The sequence below is a fragment of the Hemicordylus capensis genome, chromosome 6 (assembly GCF_027244095.1).
Source record: "Hemicordylus capensis ecotype Gifberg chromosome 6, rHemCap1.1.pri, whole genome shotgun sequence".
NCBI lineage: Eukaryota > Metazoa > Chordata > Lepidosauria > Squamata > Cordylidae > Hemicordylus > Hemicordylus capensis.
In genome coordinates this window covers 107,773,643-107,794,004 of record NC_069662.1, presented here as the reverse complement: position 1 = coordinate 107,794,004, position 20,362 = coordinate 107,773,643, and the positions used below count along the sequence as shown (strand labels likewise).

General features: G+C 42.7%; 1 protein-coding gene across 8 annotated transcripts in view; it reads left to right on the top strand.

Annotated features, from left to right (window-relative positions):
- LRRC3B (leucine rich repeat containing 3B) overlaps positions 1-20,362 on the top strand; it is a 402,453-nt gene that overhangs the window by 322,500 nt on the left and 59,591 nt on the right. For 2 of the 8 annotated variants that reach the window (XM_053261532.1, XM_053261531.1), the window contains exon 1: positions 436-632. The exons of the other annotated variants lie outside the window; for them this stretch is intronic. The gene's annotated coding sequence lies outside the window, so the exon portion shown is untranslated. Of the gene's footprint in view, positions 1-435; positions 633-20,362 lie in introns of those variants that run through there. 8 annotated transcript variants of the gene reach the window in all.

Here is a 20,362-nt window from a genome sequence, read left to right as displayed (position 1 = left end):
TTTCTTTTTTTTACTGGAGAGAGAAATGCCAAACTCTGGAGGAATGGGAACGTATCATAGGGTTTTTGTTTCCTGGAGTACTGTGAATTCCGGACACAAAGAGGTATAGCCACAGCTTTGAGGCATGTCTTTAATGTCCAGGCTCAACTCTGGAACATGCAGAGTTGTGGGGTAGTACGACTGTTAGTTCTTGTGCTTTGGGAATTGGAGAACGAGAGCTCCAAATCAGAGGATATGTCTTCTAGGCAGAATTGAGCCCTGGCACCTCTCATTTCAGAAATTAAGCACTGACATAACTGTTACAATATTTAGTCATGTTGCAATGCTCCTGTAACAGATGGTCTACCCTTCAGTCATGCTGTGGCAGAGTGACGGAATGTTCTACTCTTGTGGATCAAGTCGTATTGCTGTTTGCTCTTACTGGTGGCCACCCTGCCCTGCTAGAAGGATGTGTGTTTTTAAAAGTGACTCGCTAGCAGCTTTGCAGGGGCAGGTACCTTCAAGCAATTCTAACAGCTACATTTTATTAATGAGTGTCATTTTACTGAGCTGCCTCAGCCCTGAAAGTCAGAGACGTTTAAAAATTTGAATGAACGATTTCAACTCTCTGTGCTCCTAAGGAAGACAATTGGGTAGGTACCATGTGAGATGTACCATGTGATTGTAGTCTTTTTATTTTTGTTAGCTGCCTTGAGAGTGTGGGGAGAGGCAGGGGATGTTGGACTAACTAACTAACCAATGATGCAGGCCATAAATTGATTATCCCTACTCTAGTTTCAGGACTGTTTCATGTTAATGGCAGACTTCTGTGACTTGTAACCCAAACACAGCTCACCAGCCATGCGTTTGACAGCCTTTCATTTTTGCAGTTTCAGGCATGCAGTTTTATGTAGGCTGTTGTGGGCTGTATTCAGCTTGGTGGGTCATATGTTGTACAGGCCTGTTTTAACAAAAAATGTTACAAGGGTAGGCGGTAACACATATTTTCAACTCATATGACTACACACACATAGGGAAGCCTGATGTTTTGGGTCTCCCCACTCCACCCCAGTTCTTGGTTCCCATTTACATTGAATAAATGAGGGGGGAGGTGAATCCTGTCTTCCCCACACATGCACTTCATGTGTAGACAAAATTTTGCTTCCTTAAAAAAAAGATGCTCATTTTATTATCACTAATTAAGTATGCTTGTTAAATATTTCAAAATACTGGATTCTGTTGATTCTCTGCTAGATAATAAGTGGTAACATTTTAAGACACATATAGATTCTCAGTGCTCAGCATGCTTCACATATATTTATGTTCTTTCAAGAAGTAACAGAAGGCCAGCATTACTAGCCCCTTATCACTGACGGAAAAAGATGGATGGTGAAGTTGGCAAATAGTGTCTTGAGTGCATGGTAGGGATGTGCTGAAATGCGATTTGGCTGTCCAAATTGCTGGCACCTCCTTTTAAATTTGAGGGTTTACACAACCCCTTTAAAGTGGAGGAGAGCAGGTCTATGCCTGCTTCTGGCTCACTGCTATTGTTGTCATCCCAGTGCTGCCCTCTGCTATGTTTGATTGTTATTAAATATTTTTGCTGCACAGGGGCAGCTGAGAGACGCCCCACTGGTGTGCGGGCATAGCTGGGGGAGTGCTGGGATGGCAGCAATGGCAGTGAGTGGAGGAGGAGCAGGTACGGACTTACTCTCCTCCACTTTAAAGGGGCTGTGTAAGCCCTCAAATTTAAAGGGAGGTGCCAATGATTTGGAAAGCAAAATCACATTTTGGCATATCCCTAGTGCATGGCTGACCTGAAATTTGAACAGCTGGGATGTGGACTTTCGGTTCATGCTCTAAACCACTAAAATGAGATAATCAGTGATTAATGATTCATTGATCCCACTTAATTGCATGTAGATTGTTTGTAGGATCATGGCCTTAGTTGAAAAGTCAGCATAGAATTGTTGCTGTGACTTGAATATGAGATTGGGAAGATTTGTTTGTTTGGTAAACAAATAACATAATGGTATTGAAGTTGGTATAACATTGTGGGGCAAAAGAGTTGGCCTTTATTTTCTCATCATGAATTGAACTCTGTGTGTGTTTGTTTTAAAGTAAGAGTCTATGTCCTTGCATTTGTGGAATGCAGATTGTACATGGAACTGTAGAAATCTTTCATTGTGATTTTTCTTATGGGTTTATTCTTTTAGGCACATGTGATTGTATGATACTGTCGATCGACAAGCAATGCATCACTATGCTGTGAATATAAATTTTTATTATATTTGGTCTTTGATAGAAATAAAGGTATCTATCTGCTTCTAGATAACAAAGGCTTCTGAATGCTGAGGCAGTAATGAAACATACGAGGGTAAACATATAGTTGCTTTATGCTGCCAGGTACAAATTCTGCCAAATAGGTGTCTATTGTCCTATTTGTCTTCAGTCTGAAAGCCTATCAATAGTTGTTTCCAGGTAGACTTCATTACACCCTCCAGCTCTGTCCCTAAGTTCTGGATTAGACTGTTACCGCTAGCAGGTGGCCAGAATGACCCCTCTATCTTTCTAGTCTGCTGAGGCTCCATCATGAGGATCCCTGTGTACCCCTTTTGAGGGTCCTCTTTTAATCTCCCTGGGTAAAGACAAACTGAGGCTGTTCTCACAATCAGCCCAAACTGGGCTAGGGCAGCTAAGCCTGGGCTTGGTTGCCTGTGGGAACCACTGGGAGCTGCTCAGCAACTGACCATGCCTTGGTGGCGAACCTGTCTAAGGAGCCAGGCTTTTAAATGAGTTCAAGGGAGCAAGCACTCCCTTAACCCCATTCAGTTGACTGTGTGCCAGCATTAGCTGCTTTCAGCCAGCACTGAAGCATGGACAGGCACCCATCCATCACTGGGGGGATCCCCACAAAGCACCGTACACTTACCCGGTGCATTGTGGGACTTCTGGGGGCTGAGACAATGCATCCTGACCCCCGCACTTCTGCACTGCCCATTGCTGCTGCAAACTGTCTGGGTGCACGATTCTCATGCCCAGCAACTCCACATTGCTCATTTGCGGGGAAGGCAAGCTTCTGCTACTTTGCCTGCTGCCCACCCTCAAGCCCCGTCACTCAGTCATGAGAAAGGGCTCATAGTTTTCCTCAGTTGGGGAGGAAGGAACTTGGGACCCCCTCCCTCCTCCCTTGGGAAGAGATGATTGGATCCTATCTTCCCACATATATTGGTGAAAGGTAGACTTAACCTGGGGATCCTGCTCATTTGTTGAGGACTGCTTTTCACACATGCACCCAGTCATTGTTTTAATGACAAGGGAGGAAGGGTTCCTCACACCCCAGAAAGGAAGGGAATAAAGGGAATAGAACACCTGCTAAATGTGATGTGGTTGCAAGAAGATCTTGGGAGCACAGTTGAAGCACAGCAGTCATCTTGAGGATGACTGCAGAAGATTGCACACCCAGTTCAAAAGTGGTGTCATCTTATTTAGTGGAAATTTTCATTGGCAGCAACAGATTGTACTGCATCATGCTGGGTGACCTTATAAAAATAAGGGCAGGCTCTATACCTTGAGAAAGATATGACAAATATTGCCATTTACGGTAGGTGCCAGACAAAGCAGTAATTTGCTACCTGTTCATGTACACTTCAAACATACATGTCACATTCGAATATGCCAGACACCCCATGTACTGGTGTCCAGTCAGACCACACATGCAATTCCTTCAACAGAATGGGTTCAGAAACAGCTGCCCCAGATCAGATGCTAGGTCCATGAAAGGGTTCCTTGAATGCCTGCCTCTTCCTCTTCTTTTCACATCCATTTATGATAGGAATTCTAAGTAGAGATCCTTCATGCAAGGCAGGTTTGGAAGCAAAAACGGAACTGGGTGACGGAACTGCAGCTTCACACATTCAGACATTCAGAAACACCTACCTCAGCTATGTTTTACCTGAGGTTTGGCATGATGTCTGAATTGGGACTATGAATTCTGTTTATCACTTTACACTTTCTCATTATATTTTCATCAGCTGTACCTTAGTTGCTAATTGGTCTCCAGGTGCAGTCACATCCAGCGGAAGTGTTCCACAAAGCAGCAGTATAGGACCACAAAAGGCTCATTTCTTAGAATATGCTCTCCTGAAGAACCCATCACACCAATCAGTAATTTTAAGTAGATACAGTAGCACTAGTATTTGATTTTCTTAACAGTACCACAGGGCATTAAATAAGAATATGATGAGTACTCTTAAGGGTTCTAGAGAGTAGTGAAGGGAAAAGAGAAAACTAGACATGGAAATAAAAGTAGAATCATATCTGGAAACATTTACAAGTAGCAAAGAGAGGAAAAGTTGTTAATAATTATAATGGTCATGATTCATCCAAAAGTAAGTACTTTAAAAATCTTTTGACTTCAGTGGTAGAATTAAGCATTTTTCAGCTCCATTGATTTTAATAGAAGATATTGAGATATGCGCTTAACTCTGGCTGGATCATGCCCAGCCAAATGTTTTAAATCAGCTGTTGAATTGTAAAGAAGACATAATGGCATAAAATTGATATATCCTCAGTTCAGAATATAAAGAAGAATTCCATAAAGTAAAGTGAGAAGCATTAAGCAACATGGCCACAACTTTAGATCCGGCAGAGAAAGGCATGACTGGGGCATGCCATTGTGATGCCTGCAGAAGAAATAGGTTTAGATGTTTTGTGCATACTAGACCACATTCCAGGCCTTTAGCTAATCTCACCCATGGGGTGAGATTAAACACCAAATATGAAAGAGTGACTTGCCTAGGCTGGCTATAAAAGCGTTTTGCCTTGCAGGGATATGAGCCCAGGCCTTCCATGTCTACCTAGGTCCCAGGCCATAATGAGAAGGTATATGATACAGCAACCTTGCTGAAGCTAAGTAGGTCTGTGTCTTGTTGGAGCTTGGGAGACTACCTGAGAATTCTGTGGATGCCCCCCTAAGTTTCATGGAAGGAATACATAATCTATTTTATAATTTGGATATTTTGCTGCTTCCCAGGGAAAGTAAATGATATTTTCTCTGCAACTTTAGACATAGGATAGGAAGGATCATGGGTTGCTTTTCCATCTACCATAAGTATACTGCAATCATGTTGTAGTTGTGACCCCCATGTGCTCTAAGAAGAGCCAGCGTGGTGCAGTGGTTAGAGTGCTGGACTAGGACCGGGGAGACCCGAGTTCAAATCCCCATTCAGCCATGAAACTAGCTGGGTGACTCTGGGCCAGTCACTTCTCTCTCAGCCTAACCTACTTCACAGGGTTGTTGTGAAAGAGAAACTCAAGTATGTAATACACCGCTCTGGGCTCCTTGGAGGAAGAGCGGGATATAAATGTAATAATAATAATAATAACTGTTCTCAAGGCTTGAACCGTAGTTATGTTGGTGTTTGTTCAGAACATGCATTGAGACAACTTCAAGATTAGGGCCTGAGCAGAACTCCATTGTGAAGTGAAGTGAATTTATTCTCATAAGTAAATTTATTCTCATAAATTCCATTCATGAGAAGAGAGCTGGTCTTCTGGTAGTGAGCATGACTTGTCCCCTTAACTAAGAAGAATCTGCCCTAGCTGCATATGAAAGGGAGACTAGAACTGTGAGTACTCTAAGATATTCTCTTTAGAGGACAGAGTCGCTCTTGGAAGAGCAGAAGGTTCCAAGTTCCCTCCATGACATCTCCAAGATACGGCTGAGAGAGATTCCTGCCTGCAAACTTGGAAAAGTCACTGCCAGTCTGTGTAGACAATACTGAGCAAGATGGACCTATCATCTGACTCATTATATGGCAGCTTCCTATGTTCCCAAGTGACGGCATGCAGTTATCACTTGCTGGAAAGGCTGGTTGGGTGAATACATCCATATCAACATCATTTCCAGTAGCTTTGTACAGGTGCATAGTTTTTTCTGCATAGTTATTAATTCTGATAGATAACTTGCATTCTGACTGAAGTGATGAGTGTTATAGGAAAGCAGTTACTGCCTTCTTGAACATTCAGTATCTTGTCTTGTGAAGATTTTTAGAAGGGCATATAACATTTTTCAAATAATTCAAGAGATTAAGTAGACTATTACTACTACATAACGCTGTAGCTAGTTGCTAGTTTGTCAGACAAGGATTGGGGAGACCTGGGTTCAGATTTTTACTCAGCCATGAAACTCACTCATTAGGCTCGTTATTACCTTTGAGCCTAACTTCCCTGTCAGAATTGTTGTAACAATAAAACAGGCAAAGTGAGAACCATGTACTCTACCCTGGGCTCCATGAAGTTTGAGTGGGTTAGTAAATGCCATTACAACCCTACTGTTCATTCCTGTTCTGATTCTCATTCTGTACCAGTGATCTTCACGATTTTTCAAACAGGGCCACTTTGGCAAAACACCTCCTCCAAAGTGAGAGCCAATTCCCACTCTGATTACCTCCACACAGTATTGTGCTTTTCTCAGTCCTGGGATAGCCCTTTAGGAGAGATGGAGCCCTCTCTTAAGAGCTCTTGGAGGAAAGCACTGGGAAGGGCTACACTTCCCACGGTGGTGCAGGGACTCGGGAGGGCTCTGTTCCCTTAAAGGAGCCACATTGGCACTGGGCAAAGTGCAGCATTGAACAGTGGCAATGGCCATCTCCATCTGGAACCAGGGGGCACTGTGCAAAGTATTCAGCTTTGGCCAAAGCTTCACAGAGGCCCAATAAACAAGGAGTCTCACTTAGGGTGAATGGGGGCTGTGAAGAACACTGTTCCATACCCATCTTTGCTCTCTAATCCACAAGTCCAAACAAAGGGTTAGAAGAGACTATGAGACTTTTCTCATGAGCAACTAAGCCCGGGCTTGGCTGCCCATGGGAATTGTCAGGAGCCACACGGCTCCCTTTGGTGCCTCGGTGGCAAACCTGGCTAAGAAGCCAGGCTGTAAAATGAGATTAAGGGAGCAGGTGCTCCTTTAACCCCATTTAATTGGCGGTGTGTCAGTGTTGGCTGCTTCCAGCTGGTGCTAAAACACTGATGGGCACCCACCCATTGCTAGGCGGATCCTTATGGATTGTAGGATTTCCTGGGGCTGGGACAGTGTGTCCCAACCCCCACACCTCCGTGCTGCCCATGACAGCTGCAGACTATCTGGGCGTGTGATTCAGGCACCTAGCAACTCCACATGGATCATCTGCAGGGAAGACGAGCTTCTGCTGCCTTCCCCACCACCTGCCTTCAAGCCCTCTCGCTCGATAGTGAGAAAGGGCTCTACATGTGTTCTCTGTCCAAACCTCCTAGGAAGACAAGTGGAGGAATTAATTCCTGCAGCTGTGTTTTGTCTGTAGTTTTTTTTCTTGTAAGTTGAGGCATAGCAGTAGCATAAATGGCTGTGCCACTGCCGTTTTCAGGTTCCATTTTCTTCTTCTCTAAGGGTCAGTAGTTAACACAAAAAACAGAGTGCCATACTCACAGGTTAAAATGGTGCTGGTCACTCTTCCCTCTTTCTTGCATCTCACCATCCTATCAATCTGTCATATGTATACTGCCCTCTATAAAATTTCAGGGCAGTTTACAACAATCAAACAACAACCAAAACCTAAAAATCATATTAACAGATTAAAATTACCATAAATACAACTTTAAAACTTTAAAACATAATAAAACTAAAAGCCTGATGAAACATGTGTATTTTTCACAAGTCATTTAAAAACAATCTTCCAGAGATGGGGAGATTTTGATTTCGTTTAGGAGTGTGTTCCAGAGCCTCGGGGCAACCCTAGAGAAGGCCTGAGTCACCACCAAGTAAGCCAGTGGCAACTGCAACTAGATCTTTTTGGTGCCAGGATGCTTACCTATGGATAACTACTTCTCATGCAGGACAAACAAGTAGCAAATTAGAAGTTTGCCCTCTTGACTTTCTCAAAGTTGTTTCAAAGTTCATTTTAAGTTATTGAAGGTACTTGGTGCCAAAACAAATTTCCTTAATATTGTTTTGTTGACCAGCCAGGCTTTCTTGCTTCCTGCTTTCAAATGTTGTGTAAGGTTTGTAACAAACAGAAACATTTGAATCCCAAAGGGAACTGTAGCTTACTGTGGAATGAAGTGAATTGTACATGTAAAGCAAAACTGTTATTTGTTTGTGTTCAAACCTTCAGAAATGAGGGTGGTTTCTCATGTGACATTTGTGCATACCATCTGGGTGCAAACAGCACAAATGTGCCTTTTGCAGCTTGTACAAGTGTCTGGAAACTTCCCGCAGTTGTGGATTCCTGCTTCCTTTATCCACAACAAAACGGATGTGAGTATTCTTCCCAAAAGGTTGTCTACAGTGCATATTCTGTACATGTTTTTTTCCTTCATGGAGGTGATACTTGTGTAGGAAAAGCTAACAGTATGCACCCTTGAGAGAACTTAGCTACTGAGTCTGGTACTGACACTACACCAGACATGTACAAGAAGCAATGGGGTAGTTTATGATGTGACCTGTACTGAAGTTTATGGTCCGTAGCAGCTGTTAATAAGTTCACAAAGGTTTTAAAACTGCAAAGCTATTGCAGTGCTATTTGAATATTGGACTGGAGAGTATAATTCTGTCATAGTTGGAGGGGAAAACCATTCATTTTCTAACCATAGGTGTTTAAAGTACAGTCTTACAGCTACATTAAAGAAAGAACATGTGGCAGTCTGATTCTGTGCTCCCCCCCGTGTGATTCAGCTGGTTATCTGTAATCATATTCACCAATTATGAAAACGATCATAAGCAGAAACCATCACACAAATACTTGACAGTAGCAGCACAGCCGATACCAAACTCTGATTTCAGATTCGTGGTTTTAAGGGAAACTCTGGTTAACCTTAATCTTGGATAGCATTGTTGAGAACATTTGCGCTCTCCTTAGAGCCTCTCCATATCTCGACGAGCCAGCGTGGTGTAGTCGTTAGAATGCTGGACTAGGACCAGGGAGACCCGAGTTCAAATCCCCATTCAGCCATGAAACTAGCTGGGTGACTCTGGGCCAGTCACTTCTCTCTCAGACTAACCTGCTTGACAGGGTTGTTGTGAAAGAGAAACTCAAGTATGTAGTACACCACTCTGGGCTCCTTGGAGGAAGAGCAGGATATAAATGATATATATATAAATGATATAAAGAGCGGGATATAAAAATAATATAAATTATTTAATAATAAAAAATAATTATTATTATTAATAATTAGTCAGTCTGTGCGATCTTTTTACACCAGCTGATTAGGTGGTCCATTTTTTCATCTGCTTCTTTACAACAGCAAGTGCCAGATGAAACGGTGGACCACCTAATAAGCTGTTGTAAAAAGATCGCACGGAACATCTGCAAAAAATACAAGCTACCAATAGCCAAAAATTGGTGGGACCATAAAATTGAAAAAGTTATAGAAAATGAAGATGCAAAAATATTATGGGACTTCCGACTACAAACAGACAAACATCTGCCACACAATACACCAGATATAACTGTAGTCGAGAAGAAAGAAAAACAAGTCAAAATAATCGACATAGCAATACCAGGGGATAGCAGAATAGAAGAAAAAGAAATAGAAAAAAATCACCAAATACAAAGATCTACAAATTGGAAGGCTGTGGCAGAAAAAGACCCAAATAATCCCAGTGGTAATTGGCACCCTAGGTGCAATTCCAAAACAACTTGAAGAGCACCTCAACACCATAGGGGCCACAGAAATCACCATCAGCCAATTACAAAAAGCAACTTTACTGGGAACAGCCTATATTTTGCGACAATATCTATAATAACCAACAATATTGATGATAAAATTCAGCCATCCCAGGTCCTTGGGAAGGACTCGATGTCTGGATAAATCAAACCAGTCAATAACACCTGTCTGACTGTGTAAAGAAGAAATAATAATAATAATAATAATCTCTGTTGTCTCCGAATTGTGCTTAGAGATTAATGGGAGCTACTTTTAGCCAAGATTAAGGTTAACTAGGGTTTCCTTTAAAGTAAGGGCCTGAAATCATGGTCCAGTCCCTGTAATGCTGCTACACAAATATGTTTCTGATGAATTCTGGTTGTGACAAGTTTTCATACTGATACTGAAAACTTTGTGTGTTTTAAGCCACTTAGTCACCATTTGGGATAGTATAAAAGCAGCAGTACTGCATCGTTACTGAGGCTCATATGACCCTAATGTCTTTTTAAAAGTGAAATTATGGATTTGGCAAAGCCATAACAGATGAGATGATAAACTACTGAAGAAACACCATGGTCATCCAGTATGAAAATGTGTAAAACGTGACCTTTATAGACTTCCCTGAAAAATACTTTTTTTTTTTTTTTTTTTTGGGCAGATCAGCTATTTGCTTTTTAGAGGGTTCAAGATCCTGGTGCTAGTCTAGCTGAAAGATAACTTTACCCTGAAAAGAGCAGCTTTTTCCTGTTGTCAGGAGTACTCTTTAAAATAATAATTAAAAATCTTCTTGCATTTCCATTGGTCATGATATATTATTGGTTATTTGAACAGGGGTCAAATTATTGGTAGTGTCCTTGTTCAGTTCCACTGGTAGAGTTTGCCAGCAAATCTGTTTTTAATTAGTCACAGCAAGGTTGCTCCAATGCAGAGAGGTCCTGTGGATAAAAAATCACTGTATTTGGAATGTATGATAACTTCAGCTGGGATGCAGTCCAGCATCCATCCTTGCATCAGTTTAATCTGGGAAACCGATATAGCATGGATGGAGATCAGGATTCAGTGCATACTGCAGCTGGATGTATAAATACCATTTTTAACAATATGTATATAACCCACTGTGGCTCGGATTCCAGAATTTTTATTTTTATTTTTGGTAACAATCAGGGATGAGGTGGGGTAAAAACACAATTCCTGCTAGAGCTATTCCCAGTCCATCTTCTGCCCAGCATCTTCAGCATATGAAGCTGCTTCATACCAAGGCAAAGCATTGATCCTCCTACTTCAGTGTTGCTGACATTGACTGGCAGTGGCTCTCCAAGGGTTTAGATGGGTTTCCCAATGCTACCTGGAGATGCCAGGGTTTGAAGCCGGGAACATTTGCATGCAAAGCGTGTTCTCTGTTGCTGAGCTATAGCCTTTAGTCCCAATAATCTCAGTTAGAAACTAAGATCACTACTTCAACTTTTTAAAGATGGGCAGCCCTGTACACTTCGAAATGGCTCAGAAATGATCAGATTTCTTCCCTTCCAAAGGGAGAGGCAATCTAGTCATGTTCGAAGCTCATCCGAAGTTCAGAAAATGACCACCTTTGCCTGCTTTCCCTCCAAACATACTCCTCCCTCCAACTCTTTTTTTACAATAAACTAATCCATGCTAATTCCTGGCCTCTTGGAATTTTAAAGGCAGCCCGGCATTGGATGAGGCCTGCAAACTTCTCCTGATACTAGATTGATCTTGATAATTGTGCAAAGACAGGAGAAGCTGCAGTGATGCTAATCTTGCAAGTCTCCTGTGATCCCTGGCTGCAGAGTTTGATTGCCGGGAATTGGGCAGCTTGCGTTCTCCCTGCCCTTGTGCACCTAAAATAATTTCTTCTGATGCCTGGTTGCCTTTTGAGCTCAGGATTAGCCCCACCAGAGCTTTTCCTGGCTATGTTGCTGTCAAAGGAACAACACACCAGGTCAGTAAGAGAGGCAGAAGGAAAAAAAACCCTCTCCTTCTCACATGTAAGTAAAGATCTAGGGAAGTGGGTGGCACACAGAAAAAACAAGTGGGAATGTGTGGGGGAAGATTATTATTATTTATTGTTAACATATTTCTGTACCGCCCAAAACTTGCATCTTTGGGCAGTTTACAATTAAAATCATTTAAACTTTAAAATAATTAAACAATTAAAAACATTTAAACATTAAAATCATTAACATTTAATATTAATCATTAATAATTTAAAACCCAACATTTATAGTTTTAATACTTTTAATCTGTCAGGGTCTGGCCAAATGCCAGGGAAGTTCACGGCTTGGCTGAACGCTGTCGACTGAATGACGTACATTGTTTTTCAGCAAGGAGTAGACGGCTGGTGACAGGATTTATAGTGGAAGCCGATAGCTCCCAGCTGGCAATAATTCATGGCTTATCAGCCTTCAGCAAGAGGCGGTTGCTTCTTCTAATAGATTCTAATTGCGTTCTGCGTTTAGTGCGCCTGCGTTGTTGTGGTGTCAGTGTTTCATCGCATAGTTCCGATTGGTCCCGCACGCCTTCTGCTGACTCAGGTTGCCGTGCCTGCTCTAAATCATTAGTTGGATCTACCACAGCCGTTTCGTGAATGCTGACAGCCGGGCTCTGCCCCTCAGACACTCCTGACTCGGCAGGAAAGTTGACAGCTTCCCCTTCCTCCTCGCTGTCGGAGCTCGAGGGCGTGACAAAATCTAATTAAAAGCCTGGGTGAATAAATATGTCTCCAGAGCCATTTTAAAAGTTGCCAGAGATGGGGAGGTTCTTATTTCAACAGAGAGCGCATTCAAAAACCCAGGGGCAGCAATGAAGAAGGCCTGTCCCCAAGTAGCCACCAGACTAGCTGGTGGCAACTGCAACAACAACAAATATTTATATACCGCTTTTTAAGAAGAGTGTCCAAAGCAGTTTACATAGAGAAATAATAAATAAAATAAAATGGTTCCTTGTCCCCAGAGGGCTTGCAATCTAAAAAGAAACGTAAGGTAGGTACCAGCAACAGTGACTAGAGGTACTGTGCTGGGGGTGGATAGGGCCAGTTACTGTCGCCCGCTCAATAAAGAGCATCACCACATTAAAAATGTGCCTCTTTGCCTGGTTAGCCAGAGTAACCACAGATGAACCTCCCCAGATGATCTTAATGGGTGATGGGGCTCATGGTGAAGTAGAAGAAGTTTTATTAAATACCCAGGGCCTAAGCTGTTTAGAGTTTTATAGGTAATAACCAGCACCTTGTATTTTGCCTGGAAACCTATCGGCAGCCAGTGTAGTTCTTTCAACACAGGAGTAATATGGTCCCTCCGAAATGAACCAGAGACCAACCTGGCCGCCACACTCTGTACCAAATGCAGTTTCCAGACTATGTACAAAGGCAGCCCCACATAGTCCAGCCTGGAGGTTACCAGCATATGTACCACCGTTCTCAGGTCATTCATCTCAAGAGACACGCAGCTGGTGTATCACTCGAAGCTGATATAAAGCACTTCTGGCCACCACCTCAACCTGGGACACCAGGGAGAGGTTCGGATCCAGAAGCACACTCAGACTGTGTATCTGTTCCTTCTGGGGGAGCATGACCCCATCCAGAATCGGCAGATCAAAATCGTCTCTCAAGTTTTGACCCTGCACAATAAGAACTTCCATCTTATCTGGATTCAACTTCAGTTTGTTATCCCTCATCCAGCCCACTACTGTCTCTAGGCAGGCATTTAGGTTGGTTATGCCTTCTCCCGATGATGCTGACATGGAGAAATAGATTTGGGAGTCATCAGCATATTGATAACACCCTGCACCATATATCCTGATGATCTCTCCCAGCAGTTTCATGTAGATGTTAAACAACTTCGGAGACAATATGGAGCCCTGAGGAACACCATACCAAAGTTCAGATTTTGAAGAACAGTCTCCAAGATACACCATCTAGAATCTGCCCGTGGGGTAGGAGTGGAACCACTACAAAGCAGTGCCTCCCACCCCCAGTCCCCTCAGACATTCCAGAAGGATACTATGGTCAATAGTATCGAAGGCCTCCAGGAGGACCAACAGAGTCACATTCCCTCTGTCAAGTCCCAATTGGAGATCATCCATCAGGCCGACCAAGGCAGTCTCCACTCCATAGCCTGCCTGAAAGCCAGTTTGAAATGGGTCTGGCAAACATCTCTGAGCTTTAGCTCAAATAATTGCTTAGGGGGCTCTGAATTCTCACTCTCTTTCTGAAGCAGACATTTACAGTTCCTCTAAGTTCTTGTTTGAACTCAAGCTTGGGCTCATTCTATGGAACCTCAACTACTTACTGGCCAACATTTTCAAGCCTTTTAACAAATGTGAGTATAGAGCAAATTGTCTGTCAGGATCAGACCACATTCCTTCCTCACGGACTGTGGGAAATTAAAGGCACTCACTATTTAGATAAACCAGCTACCACTTTTTCCAAATATCTTGTGTTGTTGCCCCATTTCCTTTTGGTTTTGTTCTAGTGGAAGAGATCAGCAATGCATTAAAAGAATCCAGCTCTCTGAGTCAAAGATGTATACTTCAATTTCCATGCATAGTGATCCTATTCAAACAACAAAGCTTATGATGGAAGGTGATGAAGTGAAACAAAGGTTATAATAAGATGCAGCATACCAAAACTGCTGGTACCAGCATAAATCATTTTTTATCCAACTTATTTTTGAAAGACATCCAAAATCCAGGTTCCTTATGTATTCCCTCCTTCCCCCTCCCCTCCAGCGGTATCAATTTATAGCAAACTACTTGTTATCAGTCCTTAATTAGAACTGTGGAGCAGAGAAGGGGAATTTAGAAGTTAGGAGTGAATTATTTATATACTCAGTTTTTAATTATGAGTGGGGAATAGCAGTGCGGGGGTGGGCATGAGGGAAATATGTAAAACTCCTACATTTTATCTATGGACTTCTACCTATGGAAAGTTTTTTGGTCTTGGGAAGTAAGGAGAGGTTCCTACCAATTTCTTTTTCTAGTTTGAAGAATCAATCTTTTTCTGTTCCTAATTCATGTAACTTCAAACAAATTAATCTGTTTCCTTAACGTTCTATAATAGTATTGCTTTGCTTATACTTGCTTTGGAGACGTTCTTCCAAGGATGTCAGCAGCCTTTTAAAAAAAAAAAAAAAAAAAAGGAGAGATTTGAAGCGGTTTAGGGATTAGGGCAGTTTTAAGCCACCTAATGACACAGCAGGGAAATGATTTGATTAGCAAGCCAGAGGTTGCCAGTTCGAATCCGCTCTGGTATGTTTCCCAGATGATGGGAAACACCTATATAGGGCATTAGTGATATAGGAAGATGCTGAAAGGCATAATCTCATACTGTGCGGGAGGAGGCAATGGTAAACCCCTCCTGTATTCTATCAAAGACAACCACAGGACTCTGTGTTTACCAAGAGTCGACGCTGACTCGACAGCACACTTTATCTTTAGGGCAGTCTTCAAGGTAGGCTGAGGAGAGCAGACAAAGAGTCTGTTCTCATGCGCAGGAAAAACCAGGCTTACAAAGCAAAGCCTGGCCCTGCCCGCATGTGAGAACCACCAGGATCGGGCCTGAGCATGTTGGCACCTTGGCAGCAAACCCTCCTAATCAAAGTTAAGCGAGCAAGTAATCTCTTAACCCCATTTTTGTAATGGTCTACCAGGGCTGCGGGTCTCCTGACTGGCTTTGGGGAGGGGAGGGAGGATACCCAAAATGTACTAGCACTCGTGTGGTTCATTATGGAGGTTTCAGGGGGCAGGGTGACGCCTCCCGGCACCCCGATCTCCACACTGCCCTAGGAGGCAGCTGCATGTCTGGGTGCGCAATCTCTGTGCCCAGACTCTCAACAAGGATAGTCTGTGGGGAGATCAGCTTTTTAAGGCTTCCTCCCCACTGACCCTGTAGTACTTTCTCACCAGTCGGGAGGAAGGTCTCAAAGGCTTTCTGATGGCTGATCAAGAAGATAATCCTGTCATCAGTAGTATGTGTGCTATTAACAGCATTGTTAGTTTCACTATACTGAAGAGCTAGGCGGATGAAGGGGTCATTTTACATCACACAGCCAAGGGAATTAGAATACGAAAACTAGGAGAAGCTGGTCTGAAACATAATCCATGGAATAAGAACATCCTATGAAGTGCATCTGCAATCCTGGAAAGTTAAACTGATTTGAGTTTGAGTTGAGCTCATAGTTCACCACAGAGCAGGTACAGTAGCTCATTTTGCAGTGCTGCACAGCAGGATCTTATAGGCCACCCACCTGAGTTTCTGTGGTGCACAGAGTGACAGACTCCATTTTAGCTGCAACAGCATCCTGTACAAGCTGAGAAGTGGTTCTTGCAATTGGACTGGAAAAGAACAGAATTTGAATTTATATTCCATTTTGGTTGGCTCCCTGATTTTAATGTGAATAAGATAGATACGATAAATAATCTTTATTATGGTCTTTGACCAGCCAAATAAACAGAGAAACAAGCGTATATCTACAAACTCTCTGTAGGGTTACTTAATATGATAAGTGCTAAAAGTTAATACTATAATAATAAAACTCTAAACTAAAATGTAGTAAAACTAAAAGCAAAATGACATTGATTATAAAGTGAGCAAAGCAAAAAGAAATCGAGTAACTAATGCAATGATGGACCTCATAGAATATTAGTTCTTGTTAAGCTCTAAACGAATTTTACTAGCTATAAAGCAGAACTTGGCCACATTGTAAGATCTAAAGTCATTTTGGTCTGCTAAAAGGAATTTCAAATAATAAGAGTTGGGACAGCCAGGATAAGGGCTAATATCTGAGGAAAAAAACTTGTAACGGATGTCATGATAATAGTTACAATACAAAAGTATATGTGCTGTCGTTTCAATCTCTCTAGTGCCACAGGGGCAAAATAATGTGAATAAGTTAACTGCCCTACAAATGTATTGGACGTAACCCCCCCGATTACCTGATGTGCCTTGAAATCCCCCACCCCCCAAGTTACAGTACTACCTGCATATACTTCATAACCTTGTGGGTTTCCAAATCCTTGTGTGTAAATCTTTGTAGATATATCATGTACAAACAACCACTTTGTATATAATTGTGCTTTGGCAACGTACTGTATGCTTTGGTAGTGTGTTGGTTCAATTAAAAAATCTTGTCCTATAAAATAAAATAAAATCTTGTCCTACAAATATATTTGGAATATGGTATCTGACTCCTTTCAGAATGTCAGAAGTCATTGGTTGACATCCTGCCTAATGAAGTAAGGACGCAGTGGGAGCAGTGTCAAATTTAGGCACAAGCTAAGTAAGCTGCAGCTTAGGGCCTCACATTATGAGGGACCTCTGAATACCAGAAAATGTCTAAATTTCAAGTTTTATATAATTGGTTGAAAAATAAAGGATATGGGAAAGAGACTCTTTAAAAGACATTATTGTTCTAATAAAACAAAAATATAAACTTACTAGCTGGGCTGAGCACAGCATATCTGTGCCTCCGGCTGCACCCCGCCACCAGCATGCCCAGCTTTCTCGCCAACTGGCCACACCCCCCTGCTCGCTTCTCACCCCCCCCCCCCCCCGCTTTCCAGCAGACTGGCCAGTCGGCAGGCTTCCTCTCCCCCCACCCCACCCCGCAGTTTCTGGCTGGCAGGCGGGCTGGCTGGCCGGCCGGCCTGTCTGCTTCTTCTCCACCCCATTTTGTGTTTTATGGCTGGCGCCAGCCAGAAAACCAACCTGCCATCTCCTCCCGCCCACTCCCGGTAGTGACTGCCTCCTCCTCCCAGCAGCCAGGCCACCCGCTGCTGCCTCCTCTGGCCAACTGGCTGCCACCGCCATTGTCTCCCCGTCCCTTTCGCTGTCCCCCAGGCAGCTGCTCTCGTGAGAGCTGCCACACATTAGATTAGTGATGGGTACGTTTAGGAGAATTTTTATATAACTGTGGTAACTGCTCACAGTTACCACAGCATTCACCTGAACAGGTGAAGGCTACCTATAACCATGATGGTGGATGTTGGTGTAAACCTGGCCCTGGTTTAATTATATATATGAGAGCTGCCACACATTAGATTAGTGATGGGTACGTTTAGGAGAATTTTTTTATATATATATATAAAAAAAAATTCTCCTAAACGTACCCATCACTAATCTAATGTGTGGCAGCTCTCATATATATAATTAAACCAGGGCCAGGTTTACACCAACATCCACCATCATGGTTATAGGTAGCCTTCACCTGTTCAGGTGAATGCTGTGGTAACTGTGAGCAGTGTGGCGACAGGGGTGAGAGACACGCTGGGGCAGGACTTCTGACCCCTATCTGCATTTATTAGTAGGTTGAAGGTTAACCTTTTATTAGCAAATGAGGCTGCAGGGAGAATTATTCGGAGAATATCTTCTGAATATTAAGTTTATTTAAGCTCAGTAGGAATTACTCAGAATTTCCTCCTTAATATTCTCCCCGCTGAGAATGTGTAGAGAATATTCTGGGGCATATTTGCCCAAGTCTACTAGATATGGCTTAGGGCTGTAGCATGCCATAATCTGGCCCTGGGTGGGAGGCTACATCCTCACAGCTAGATGCTTCCCCACTTCTGCAGCAAGCATAGGGGGGAGGGGAGCTATTTTTGCCTGCCTCTGGAAGTGCTCTGCATGTTCAAAAATATGACCCTAAGGGCATATAAAGGCAGTCCTCAGGAATGCATTTTTGGAAGGTGTTCAGCACTTCGAGAGGCAGGGAAGATCAGCAAAAATCATTCCCCTCCCTGTGCACATGCACAGTGGAAGTGGTGAAGCCTCCAGCTGCATTTAGAGCAAGATTCCACTGTATCGTCACTCCATTAGGCTGGATGTCAGCCACTCGTTCTTTAGCAAGTATCCCAATGGAAAACCTGGAGCTTGACCATAGGTTTAATGAGTGCTCCGTTAGTCACTAGTATTGTCCTCTAAAATGAATGGAAGAATGCATTAGGATCAGGGATTATGGCTTCTACGGAGCTTTGGTGTTGGTCATTTCAGTCTATCCCAGATGCAAAAAACTGTATTTTTTAAAAATGTGTAGATTAATGCTGGTTATAAGCAATATATCTCCAAACTGTAGTGTTGTGATACATTGCAAAAAGGTGTGATTAGAGACAAACAACTAGAATTTTTTTTAATGAAATCTAGAAGTTGACCTCATTTGCTTCTGTCTGATGTGGAAGAAGTCTTCAGTAAATGTTTTGATATGAACTGTAGCTATATATGAATTGTGATGCCTTGGGTACAAAAACTCCCAAAATAAACATTCATTTTAAAAACATTCTAGAGATGTTCTAATAAGAATAGGAGAATCTGAACATTCCATTTTATTTATATTGGTATCTTGCAATCAGCATGTACCCTGAAATAATTATAGTAAATGTGCCTGCAGCTTCAAACATTAAGAAATTGCATTCATTTAGGTTTTGTTGCCTTGCAATCAGGAAGAGATAATCCCTTTATCACCTAGCTTACATTTATTTAAAGCTGTCTTTTGTGATCTTTGTTATGAATGGCGTTGTAATAAATGAAATTATTCAACAAGAGAATTTGAGTAAAATGAAAACAGGGAACATTTAAAATAAAGTAAACTTAACAGCTGACATCCAGTTTATATTGCACATGCTGAATAATATTCTGTGTGCACAATGGGGAGGGGTGACTTCCCTCTGCAGTCCCTCTCATAATATGTCCCTGAGGGTACTCCAACCCTCAGAGATGTATTTTCAGGAAACATAAATATCACCCCCCTGTCTTACATAAGGCCTTGCTGGATCAGGCCCAAGGCCTACTCCATTGTCAAAATTGTCCATTTATTCCTACCCCCATTTCCTGTCCTTCAACCTGTTACCAATCCACAATTGAACCTGTCCCCTTATCCCATAACAGATAAATTTACTCTGAGCCTTCACTGGGGAACTTTGTCAGAAGCTTTTTGGAAGTCTAAGTATACTAGGAGGCTATTCACACGAGTGTGCAAAACTGGGCTGAGGGAGCCCAGCCCGGTTTTGCATGCTTGTGTGAACCACCAGAATTGGTCTCAATCCCAGTAGCTACACAGTGGCAAACCCGCTTTTTAGCCTAGTTAAATGAGGTTAAGGGAATGAGCTCTCCCTTAACCTCGTTTTTTAATCATGTGTCAGCCGCGGCTGCTTGCAGCCGTGGCTGGCACACTCAGGGGGAGGGGGATCCCAATAATGGGGGGGGGCGGGGAGACGCATGGCAGCATGTCCCAGCACCCAGACCTCAGGAGCTGAAGCAAGAGCTTCCGGTCGTCTGGGCAGGTGATCTGCCCACCCAGAGACAAAGTGGAGATTGTCTGCTGGGAAGAGCTAACCCTGCCTGCTCAGCAGCCTGCACGCGAGCTATTCTCACCGATTGTGAGAAGAGCTCTTATGTCAACTGAATCACCTTTATCCACATGCCTATGCATTGACACTCTCAAAGAACTCCAAAAGGTTAGTGAGGGAAGATTTGCCCTTGCAGAACCCATGTTGTTTCTCTTTCAGCAAGGCCTTCTATATGTTTAACAATTTTGTCCTTAGGTATGCTTTCCATCAATTTACCTGGCACAGAAGTTGAGTTAACTGGCCCATAGTTTCACGGATCCCCATTGGATCCTTTTTTGAAAATGGGAGTTACATTAGCTACTTTCCAGTCCTCTGGTACAGAGCCTGATTGTAGGGACAAGTT